Genomic DNA, 9,123 nt, shown 5'->3' on the forward strand with positions numbered 1-9,123 from the left:
AGTATTATGATCTTCAAATAGACAATTAGATGTTATATTTCTTCTATCTTCAAAGTATCGTTCGAGGAGTTGAGTACATTCTTTCTATAGTGTTTACTCTCAGACCAAACACCAGAAGGAAATCTTCTTTGCCTAGAAAGCCAAATCATAATTTCGGCAATTATAGAGAAGTGAGTGGCAATGTCTAATACATAATTAAGTACAACGTTACACATTAAAAAATTATGTTTGAAAATTTTATGACTGTAGTTAAGTTGCAAATTGTTATTGTACTTGCCATTTTCTTTAAAAGTAAAAGAAACCTTTGTGTTAGGCCTTCGGTGATTCTATCTTTTTGTAATGTCTATCTCTTTGTAGCAAAAAAGATTAAGACTTTTTATAAGAAAAAATGTTAATGTTAATTTTGTGTATTGGTCCAGTAATGATAACCAAGAATTAGTAAGCTAATATTTTTTTTTAAATGGGGCCAAACCCAAATTCATAAGCTAAGTTAAAATTATAGAGAAGTGAGTGACAAATGTCTTGAAATGTTATAAATGGAGCTCCTGAGATTAAAAAAAAAAAGTAAAGAAAGTTTGAATAGAGTAATGGATAAAAATATTACATTACATTGAAGTTCTTAAGATAAAAAAAAAACTCTTTGGAAATCCTTGATCATGGCTACTAAGTAGTAAAAAAATAGAAAAGATCACACTATTTAGTTATATTTTATTTTGAACAAAAGGCATAGAAATCATAACTTGAAAATCAAGGTCGATGTCATTCAAGAAGTCAAGCTCTCAGCTTCCTTCATTATTTGCAGCTGCTAACTCTGTTCTCCAACTCCGACCAGGCTGTACATGTAAACGAAGAGTAGCAGAAATGGCAAAAAGGCTGCAGAAACGTTTCAGCTTGTCTATTTTTGGTAGGCCCATAAATCTGTTTGGTAAATGATGGAGGGGCTGATGAGAAGTTGAGATGAAGCTTAGAAAACCTATTCAGCCAGATCTTTAAAGCTATATCACCTGGTGACATTGCCCATCCCGCACCCATGGAGTCAAAGACGGCGCTACGTCCTCTTAATCTTAATACACTCTCGGTCATAACCCATCAGAGAGAGCTGATATGTGTCACTTGCCCGTCACCTTGTTACATCTTGCTACCTTTTCTGCAAGTAGTTCTGTTTTAATGGTTAATATAGAAGCGTTAGAAAGCAAGAAACTGTTGTCATTGCCATCACACCTTATATTACTTTAAACATCGGCGGTCGAATTAAAAATTGAAATAAAACCATGCAAAAATACCTCACGGTGTGTGAGTGGTATGAATATATTTTTCTTAGTTTTGTGTCCATGTTCTTTTAAAAATTGGTATATTTTTATATTCACTATCAAACATTGGAAATCCCAGAGCAACAATATAAGTTGCTAAAAATAAACTCTTCTAACTTCCAAAAAATATAGTTTGAAGCTTTTTGTAGAATATGTAGTTAAATACATATTAGCTTTCAAATTTTGTCGACAAAAAGGCATGGGAAAAAGAAAAACGTAAAGACTTATATCTGCATTAATTTAACTTACTATGCCTCAACGTAGCCAACTGGAAAATATCAAAAGCACCATCTTTGTTGCTTCTGCGTGCATCAGGACCTGGCCCCTGTGACCATAATCATGTTATTTTGATCAACCCCAAATACATAATGTTATGGAAAAGTGAATCAATAATATAATCTTAAGTTAATTCTAGTGCCTAGTGAGCATGAATTGACATTTGCGATGAAAATAAGATGTGAACCAACACTCAATAGCAGAAAAATAGATAAACACATAAACTTATTGAATTTATTGGTGAAATGGTCATAGTAAGGGTTGAAAGAATGTTCCTGACGGTAAGAAACCAAGAGTAAACCAGAGGGTATTTTAATCATTCATACACATGAACAATGGATACCTATAAAAACAAAGGAAAAGGAGTTCAAACTTCTTTGACCAGAAAAAAAAAAAAAAGAGTTCAAACTTCAGTGTTTTTCCCCTATTTGATCAACTTGTTGGACTACTAAATTATGACCCAACGTTGATGGATTATAACACATGGACATCAAAGAAAATGATCAACTGATATGCAACTTTTGAAATTGCAGAAGAGCGTTGATCAAATTACCTCCATAGTCTTTGTACTCTGGATCAACATAAAGAAGCACAAAGAGAAGAACATGAATATAGCTCTGTTAGCAACAAATGCGTAGTGCAAGAAAATATTAGATGATTGACGTTAATTATTTCTTCAGTCTTCATATCTTTTTTGCTCAAATAGCCAAATTACGAATCCAAGTTTTCTGCATGACAAATACAAAAAGACCAGAAGACGAATCAGAAAACGCATTGAGAACTTAAAACTTGTCAAATCCATTGTTTTGGAGCTCACATTTAGAAGAATCCTTAAACTCAAGTGATGATCCCCCGCGAAACCACCGGAAAACAAACCGAAATCCAGTAAAAAAACCAAGGAAGTAGTCATACCAAAAAGTATTTAAACTCAAGTGATGGATGTCGGAGGAAGTTGGAACACACTTTTTAGACGTCTGCAATATCACTTATTTATAATCTCAGAAATTGGGGATTTCAAGAGTGAGGTTGGAAAGGGTCATTAAATTGAACGTAGTGGGAGAGATGGCGGAGAGAGTAAATGGAGACGCTTAATGAGAAGGTTGAATGAAGAGGACAAACGTTACAGAGGTGTTATCACTAGGGCGGTGCGAGAAAGGGATTGGAGAAGACGAAGGTATAAAATAGACTTGGGTCATAAATGGGCTAAAATTTAAGTGACATGGGTAGCAATATTAGATTGAGTTGGTATGTTTTCTGGTCCATTTGCTCGGGCAGGTTAGAACAAAAGAATGGGAAACGTGTAATGTCCTTCTTCCCCTATTTTTTTAGGTGGCAAGAGGAGAAGAGAATGAATGTGTTCTTTATAATAATAGATATATAGATTCCAATCATTTTTTTTTCTTTTTGAAGCCATTTGAACGTTTTTGGATATACGTGTTTTTCAAATCTGAGTTTGGATATGCAGGTTTTTCAGATCTATATCAGACTCTGAAAGACTTTTGAAAAGTCTTCTCGGAGTCTTCTAAAATATTATGCACTAGAAGTCTGACTTCTTAGAAGTCTTCTGATGGAGTCTTCTTCCATGTCTCCTCTTTCATAACAGATTTTAGCGTTTTGGTAAATCTTCATGTCTTGATTTTTTTTTTGGCAACTTCTTATTGCATAAAGCTCTTACCTTTTCCCAAATTAACACTTTCCAACATCTTTCTAATCTCTTTAAACTTAAAAACACCAATTTTTTTTATCAAATTTTCATTTTTTATCTCATGTCTTTCTCACTAATTTATCCTGTTTTTACAGATTTTTTATCACATGATTCTCATCTTCCACTTATTTAAAGGTAAATGTATAAATTTTAGATATCTACTTTTGTGTATTTTATAAAGGTAAATCTATCTAATCTTCCACTCATTTTCTCTATTTTGAAGGCATTAAAACATTTTTGGATATGCAGGTTTTTCAAATCTGGGTTTGGATATGCAGGTTTTTTAGATCTAGACCTGATTCTGGAAGACTTCTGGGAAGTTTTCTCAAAAGTCTTCTAAAATATAATGCACCAGAAGACTTGCTGGAAGTCTTCTGACTTCATGGAAGACTACCTGCAAGTCTTCTAACATAGTCTTTTCTTATGTCTCATCCTTCATAACAGATTTGAACGTTTTGGTTAGTTTCCATGTCTGATTTTTCTTCATTAGGTAACCTCTTGTTTCATAAAACTCTTACATTTTTTCCAAAATGTTGGATATCTATTTTTTGTGTTCTATTAAAATAGATCTATCTAATTTTTCACTCATTTTCTCTGTTTTAAAGCCATTTGAACGTTTTTTAATATGCAAGTTTTTCAGATCCGAGTCAGATTTTTGAAGTCTTCTAAAATATAATGCCCTAGAAGACTTTCTGACAAGGGAGAAAGTCTTCCTAGGAAGTCTTCTGACGGAGTCTTCTCCCTTGTCAAGTGGAGTCCAAACTTATCTTTGTGGAAGAATAATCTCTAACTCCATGTGTAACAGTTCTATTTATGGCATGTTTTGTGATTTATGTGTGTACTCTTTTAGTTGTGAATTATTTTGTAAATTTGAAGAGATATTAATGAAATTTTTAGTAAATATGTTCATGTTTACAATATTGTCTTGCCAAAAATACTTGAATTTATTGAAGTTATTGATACAACTTCAATAGCAAAACAAAATAACACAAAATTTTAATCAAATTTACTAAAACTAAGGGAGAAGACTTTAAGAAAAATTAATCAAACTCAAAAAATATCAAACATTACATAAGTTCAGACATATAACACTTCCACTAGAAGTCTTTTGGAAAGTATTCTGGGAAGTCTTCCGGGAAGTCTTGAGAAGTCTTTTAAGAAGTCATCGGAAGTCTTTTGGGAAATTTTCTTGGAAGTATTCCCGGAAGTCTTCTAGAAAGTCTTCTTAGAAAACTTCAATTTTAAGCGGTAAAATAAAATATAAGCGGGAAATTTAAATTTAGGTGGAAAACTTAAATTTTAAGCGGAAATTAAAATTTTAAATCTCATGAAAATTAAAAAGTATATCTTATGATTTAAGAAGAAATATTAAACCATATAACTTGATAATCTTGCAGTTACTTAACACTTACGAAATTTAAAAAAAAATATCTTAAAGTTACTTAACAAGTTTACAAAAACTAACGTAGAAAAATTCCACGGAATTAAGTCTTCTCGAATTAGCTAGAAACATTAATAAACATGAATGTTGTTCACCTCATAATTAAAATCAATTAAGTTATCAATTTCATTCATGAGCCCCAATATCGATTAATATACATGAATTAACAAGAAAATGTTAAAAATCCTTGATAGTTTTAGAGAAAATAAAAATTTATAAAACATTGACGCAGAAGACTTCCACATAAGTCGTTTGTCAGAGGACTTCTAGGAAGTCTTCCATTTAGGTCATTTTTGTAATTGAAAATTTACAAAGGAAGACTTCCATAGAAGTCTGCTCTACAGTGACTTCTTTGGAAGTTTTCCTTTGTAATTATCAGCTTACTTTTGTTTTTGAAAAAAATTTCGAAACCAGAGAAGACTTACACTTCTAGGATATACGTGTTAGTTTTGCAATTGACCGAAATGTGTCAGAAATTTGACTTTTTCTAGAAGACTTAAGACTTACATGGAAGTCTTCCACCAGAAAACTAAAATTTAAATATTACATTTAACTAGACGACTTCCATGTAAGTCGTCTTAGGTTATTTTTGCAATTAAAAAGTAAAACTTAAATATTTAGTTTTAATTAGACGATTTCCATGTAAGTCTTCCGGAAGACGACTTACCCGGAAATCATCCAGAATTTTATACCTTGGTTGTCACAGAAGACTTCCGTGTAATTCGTCTCCCGGAAGACTTACATGGAAATCATCTAATTAAAATTAAATATTTAAGTTTTATCTTTTAATTGTAAAAGTGACCCGATACGACTTTCACCGACTGTGAGAAAACTTCCACCGAGAGTTCAGAAGACTTATAAGGAAGTCTTCCGGCGGAAATGAAACCGGTTTCATGGAAGAAGCAAATACATACACAAACGGTTTTGTTGAGCACCGTGAAACCGGGCACTCATTGAGATAGAAGATGTGCCCTGTCGTGCTTCTACGATCATTCGGATCTACATTGTAGCTGCTGCCACTGTATCCCACAAGTCCTCTCTCCTTCTCTCGCTTGTAGAACAAACCGAGTGAGCAACTACCTCGTAGATACCTGAGAACTTGCTTCAAAGCGGCTGCATGTGATTCCTTAGGTTTAAGCATATAATGACTCAGACGCGTATGAATCAAATAACGAAGACACCCAATGTTCCTTCTAAACTCCTTCTCGTTAACATCCTTCTCCTCTTCTGCCTTGGACAGTCTTAAGCCGGGATCCATTGGTACCTGGACTGCATTTTACTCATGCATCCATGCTTCTTCTAAATTCTTAGCCGCATACCTTTCTTGTTTCAAGGCAATATCAGCTTTGGATTGAATCACTTCGATCCCGAGGTAGTAAGTAAGCTGTCCAAGATCAGTCATCTCAAATTTTGTTGACATCTCTGTTTTAAAATCTTGTATAACATCCAGGTTTGAAGCATTGAGTAGGAGATCATCCACGTAAACAGCTACTAGGAGTTGATGCCCAATCATTTCCTTTCTTAACAGTGACGATTCTTTAGAACATTTACTGAAGTTTATCTCTTGTTGTATAAACTTTAGCTTGATGTTCCAAGCCCTTGGTTCTTGCTTCAAGCCGTAGAGAGCTTTATGTAACCTATAAACCTTATCTTCACTTCCCTTTACCTTGAAACCCTCAAGTTGTGAAACATAAACCTCTTGAACCAGATCTCCATGAAGAAACGTCGTCTTAACATCAAGATTATGAATCTCCCAACCATTGGACCCATCCAAAGTGATGATAACATGAACAGTTTCTATCCTTGCAACCGGAGCAAATACCTCTTCAAAGTCAGTGCCATGACATTGCACATAATCCTTAGCTACAAGTCTGAGCTTGTATTTGCTTATACTCCCATCTGCGTTGCGTTTTATTTTAAAAACCCACTTTTACCCAATAGCCTTACACCCCATGGGAAGCTCCACAAGCGTCCAGGTCTTGTTCTTCTTTATAGACGTGATCTCATCCTCACAAGCTTCTCTCTAGACTCTCTCATATTTTGCCTCATTCCAGTCCCAAAGCTCTTCATTAATGAGAAGAAGAAGTCTTTCTGTCTCAACAACTTCTGATATCAACGTAGTCATCAAAGTAACTCGGCCATGTACTAATTCTTTTTGACTTCTCGGCATCGTCTCAAGAACCTCTATTTCGATTTCCTCTATTTTGACTTCATTATCACCATGGTCATTGTCTTTTTCTTCTTCACATTGATCGATGTCTTCAGTCTCGGGTTTAGCTTCTATTTCTTTATCATAAACAGGAAACGTGACGTCAAAGCTTGCTTCATACGTGTCGTCTCCGACGTCTCCAAGTATTGTCTTCAACAAATATTACATCTGGGCTGACCACTACTTTACAGTTCTTAGGATCATACAATCGATATGCATTCGAACCTGGTTCAACTCCGAGGTGTACTAATTCTCTAGACCTATCATCCAGCTTCTTGAGATGTGGAGTATCTTGTTTAGGATAACAAATACAGCCAAATACTCGTAGATGTCCCACGTTAGGCTTCTTCTTCTTAAAACACTCGTATGGACACTGATCCTTCAGCGTTCGAGTAGGTTGAGTATCTCACAGCTTCTCCCCATAAGTAGTTTGGCACCTTCATGTGTTTCATGATACTCCTGGTCATCTCCATTAATGTCATGTTTCGTCTCTTCACGACTCCATTCTGTTGTGGTGAGTATGGTGTGGTTAAATGACGTTTAATCACATGATTATCACAGAAGCTTTGAAACTCTTGTGGTTAAATGACGTTCACAGATCCTATTAATCAAAGAGGTTGAGTGTCTCACAGCTTCCCCCCACAAGTAGTTTGGCACCTTCATGTGTTTCATGATACTCCTGGTCATCTCCATTAATGTCATGTTTCGTCTCTTCACGACTCCATTCTGTTGTGGTGAGTATGGTGTGGTTAAATGACGTTTAATCCCATGATTATCACAAAAGCTTTGAAACTCTTGTGACGTGAATTATCCTCTCCTGTCTGTGCGTAACGTTGTGATGATAGCTCTGGTTTCTTGCTCAATAAGTCGTTTAAATTTCTTAAAACGATCAAAGGCTTCACTCTTTTCCTTCAAAAGAATCGACCACATGTATCTCGAGTGATCATCGATCAAGACAAATATATACCTGCTTCTTCCGGATGTTGATGGTGAAATTGGTCCATAGAGATCACCATGAAGAAATTCGAGAGTATGTGTGGCGCAATAAATTGTTGCTTTGGGAAAAGAAGCTCTCATTTGTTTTCCCATGTGACAAGAAACACATGTTTCTTTTTCAATGCTGATTTTTGGCACACCTGTGATCATCTCCTTGCTCAGCATTGTCTTCATATCATCCATACCAACGTGTCCAAGTCTTGCATGCCATAGGGCTGAATCACCGATTTTCTCTAGTTGGAGACACTTTGTACCTTCGACTTCCATTGTGACTTTGTACATGCGATTTCTTGACCTTACCGACTTGACTAACAGGTTTCCTTCCCGATCATGGAGTGTTAGGTAATCATCTCTCATTCTGACATCACAACCTGATTCTGTAGCCTGAGCAAGACTAATTATATTACTCTTTTAACTCTGGTATAAAGTATACGACAGCCATGAACTATCGTTTCTCGTCTTTAGTGATGAATAGAATCGAGTCCTTTCCTCTGATGTCGATTCGTGAGTCATCACCAATCTTCTCATTTATAGTCGTAAAATAGCCTTGATTTTCTGTCATATGATTGCTAGCCCCATTGTCTAGGAACTCCTGATTGTGTCTCAAACTTGCTTAGCATCACATTTTCTTCGTTAAGATAAACCACATCGTGCGTCATCAACTCATCAGCTTCATGTGTGTTATCATTCTCATTCTCCTGTGTTTCTTGGAGCTTATTTGACAAAATAAATAAATATGTAATTTTCAATTTTAGTATTAAATATTTTAGTTTTAATTAATATTTGACAAAATAAATAAATAAATAAATATATAAACTAACTAAAAGAATAAACAAATACAATACATAAAGAGTGATAACATAAATTACCATTTTTTTGTAAATAAACATAAAATCTAAATCGCATCAAATTGAAATATTAATAATATAAATATTAGTTTTGGTGTTGTTATATGTTGTATAGAATTTGGTGTTATCAGTCATGGTTAGAGTTGCTCTAAAACAACGCTAGCTCCACTAAAACAAAGAACTCAATATTTCCAAACGCATACAAAACTTATATTTCCAAGAAACATAAGTATCCTTTGCCATATGTTTTATTTCGTCACCGGCAAAGAGCTATTTAATGTTTCACCACACAATATAAATAAATTTTACTCCATGCGTTTCAGCTTAATTATCGTTGT

At 34.6% G+C, this 9,123-nt stretch overlaps 1 long non-coding RNA gene across 2 annotated transcripts; it reads right to left on the reverse strand.

Moving 5' to 3' along the window:
• Positions 1 to 551: 551 nt before the first annotated feature.
• LOC106374682 lies at positions 552 to 2,909 on the reverse strand. 2 transcript variants are annotated; one of them, XR_007318529.1, is made up of 5 exons: positions 2,404 to 2,909; positions 2,140 to 2,314; positions 1,560 to 1,635; positions 1,005 to 1,159; positions 552 to 918 (listed from the first exon to the last, which is right to left on the reverse strand). It is a non-coding gene; the product is annotated as an uncharacterized LOC106374682 (long non-coding RNA). The 2 variants fall into 2 exon arrangements; XR_001275035.3 differs by having other exon boundaries at positions 552 to 1,159; positions 2,404 to 2,900.
• Positions 2,910 to 9,123: the final 6,214 nt, after the last annotated feature.

Source organism: Brassica napus, chromosome C1 (genome assembly GCF_020379485.1).
Source record: "Brassica napus cultivar Da-Ae chromosome C1, Da-Ae, whole genome shotgun sequence".
Taxonomy (NCBI): domain Eukaryota; kingdom Viridiplantae; phylum Streptophyta; class Magnoliopsida; order Brassicales; family Brassicaceae; genus Brassica; species Brassica napus.